This window comes from Calliopsis andreniformis, chromosome 11 (assembly GCF_051401765.1).
Source record: "Calliopsis andreniformis isolate RMS-2024a chromosome 11, iyCalAndr_principal, whole genome shotgun sequence".
In the NCBI taxonomy this organism is placed as follows: Eukaryota; Metazoa; Arthropoda; class Insecta; order Hymenoptera; family Andrenidae; genus Calliopsis; species Calliopsis andreniformis.
The window spans coordinates 7,720,453-7,723,684 of record NC_135072.1 but is presented as its reverse complement, the minus strand read 5'-3'; positions in this window follow the sequence as shown (position 1 = coordinate 7,723,684).

Genomic DNA, 3,232 nt, shown 5'->3' with positions numbered 1-3,232 from the left:
TAACTATTCGATCTAGTGGAGCAACGCCCTAGGGTGAAGCCTAGGTTGCCTGGAAAGTAGAAATGTCCATAACTTTAATACTGGTTGCAATTATTCGTTTTATACGATGGAAGAACTGTTGTATTTATACTGTATTTTATGCTTCTGACGCTGACTTCTAAGGCACTAAGTATTCGATATGGTGGAGCAACGCCCTAGAGTGAAGCCTAGGGTGCCCGGAACGTAGAAATGACCATCACTTTCAAACTGGTTGCAATTACTCCTGTTATATGATGGGAAAACTGTTGTATTTTTATTGCATTTTATGCTTCGGGCGTTGACTTCTAAGGCACTAACTATTCAATCTGTTGGAGCAACGCCCTAGGGTGAATCCTAGGTTGACCGGAAAGTAGAAATGACCATAACTTTCATACTGGTTGCAATTATCCGGTTTATACGATGGAAAAACTGTTGTATTTATATTGTATTTTATGCTTCTGGCGTTCACTTCTTAGGCCTTAACTATTCGATCTGGTGGAACAACGCACTAGGGTGAAGCCTAGGTTTCCCGGAACGTAGAAATGGCCATAACTTTCACACTAGTAGCAATAATTCGATTTATACAATGGAAAAACTCTTCTATTTATTTTGTGTTTTATGTTTCGCGCGTTGACTTCTCAGGCCCTAACTATTCGATCTGGTGGAGCATCGCCCTAGGGTGAAGCCTAGGTTGCCCGGAAAGTAGAAATGTCCATAACTTTCATACTGGTTGCAATTATTCATTTTATACGATGGAAAAGCTGTTGTATTTATATTGTATTTTATGCTTCTGGCGTTGACTTCTGAGGCCCTAACTATTCGATCTGTTGGAGCAACGCCCTAGAGTGAAGCCTTGGTTTCCCGGAACGTAGAAATGACCATGACTTTCATACTGGTTGCAATTATTCGTTTTATACGATGGAAGAACTGTTGTATTTATACTGTATTTTATGCTTCTGTCGTTGACTTCTAAGGCACTAACTATTCGATCTGGTGGAGCAACGCCTTAGAGTGAAGCCTTGGTTTCCCGGAACGTAGAAGTGTCCATCACTTTCATACTGGATGCAATTAATCGTTTTATACGATGGAAAAACTGTTGTGCTTATATTGTATTTTATGCTTGTGGCGTTGAATTCTAAGGCACTAACTATTCGATCTGGTGGAGCAACGCCCTAGAGTGAAGCCTAGGGTGCCCGGAACGTAGAAATGACCATCACTTTCAAACTGGTTGCAACTATCCCTGTTATATGATGGAAAAACTGTTGCTTTTTTATTGCATTTTATGCTTCGGGCGTTGACTTCTAATGCCCTAACTATTCAGTCTGTTGGAGCAACGCCCTAGGCTGAAGCCTAGGTTGCCCGGAAAGTAGAAATGTCCATAACTTTCATACTGGTTGCAATTATTCGTTTTATACGATGGAAAAACTGTTGTATTTATATTGTATTTTAAGCTTCTGACGTTGACTTCTAAGGCACCAACCATTCGAGCTGGTGGAGCAACGCCCTAGAGTGAAGCCTAGGTTGCCCGGAACGTAGAAATGACCATAACTTTCACACTGGTTGCAATTATTCGTTTTATACGATGGAAAAACTGTTGTATTTATACTGTATTCTATGCTTCTGACGTTGACTTCTAAGGCACTAACTATTCGATCTGGTGGAGCAACGCGCTAGAGTGAAACCTAGGTTGCCCGGAACGTAGAAATGACCATTACTTTCACACTCTTTGCAATTATTCATTTTCTACGATGGAAAAGCTGTTGCATTTATATTGTATTTTATGCTTCTGGCGTTGACTTCTTAGGCCCTAACAATTCGATCTGGTGGAGCAACGCCTTAGAGTGACGCCTAGGTTGCCCGGAACGTAGAAATGGCCCTATCTTTCACACTGGATGCTATTGTTCCTGTTATACGATGGAAAAGCTGTTGTATTTATATTGTACATTATGCTTCTGGCGTTGACTTCTAAGGCCCTAACAATTCGATCTGGTGGAGCAACGCCCTAGGGTGAAGCCTGGGTTGCCCGGAACGTAGAAATGACCATAACCTTCACACTGGTTGCATTTATTCGTCATATACGATGGAAGAACTGTCGTAATTATATTGTATTTTATGCTTCTGGCGTTCACTTCTTAGGCCTTAACTATTCGATCTGGTGGAACAACGCACTAGGGTGAAGCCTAGGTTTCCCGGAACGTAGAAATGGCCATAACTTTCACACTGGTAGCAATTATTCGATTTATACAATTGAAAAACTGTTCTATTTATTTTGTGTTTTATGTTTCGCGCGTTGTTTTCTAAGGCCCTAACTATTCGATCTAGTGGAGCAACGCCCTAGGGCGAAGCCTAGGTTGCCTGGAAAGTAGAAATGTCCATAACTTTCATACTGGTTGCAATTATTCGTTTTATACGATGGAAGAACTGTTGTATTTATACTGTATTTTATGCTTCTGACGTTGACTTCTAAGGCACTAAGTATTCGATATGGTAGAGCAACGCCCTAGAGTGAAGCCTAGGGTGCCCGGAACGTAGAAATGACCATCACTTTCAAACTGGTTGCGATTACTCCTGTTATATGATGGGAAAACTGTTGTATTTTTATTGCATTTTATGCTTCGGGCGTTGACTTCTAAGGCACTAACTATTCAATCTGTTGGAGCAACGCCCTAGGGTGAATCCTAGGTTGCCCGGAAAGTAGAAATGACCATAACTTTCATACTGGTTGCAATTATCCGGTTTATACGATGGAAAAACTGTTGTATTTATATTGTATTTTATGCTTCTGGCGTTCACTTCTTAGGCCTTAACTATTCGATCTGGTGGAACAACGCACTAGGGTGAAGCCTAGGTTTCCCGGGACGTAGAAATGGCCATAACTTTCACACTGGTAGCAATTATTCGATTTATACAATGGAAAAACTGTTCTATTTATTTTGTGTTTTATGTTCCGCGCGTTGACTTCTAAGGCCCTAACTATTCGATCTGGTGCAGCATCGCCCTAGGGTGAAGCCTAGGTTGCCCGGATAGTAGAAATGACCATAACTTTCATAGTGGTTGCAATTATTCGTTTTATACGATGGAAAAACTGTTGTATTTATATTGTATTTTATGCTTCTGGCGTTGACTTCTGAGGCCCTAACTATTCGATCTGTTGGAGCAACGCCCTAGAGTGAAGCCTTGGTTTCGCGGAACGTAGAAATGACCATGACTTTCA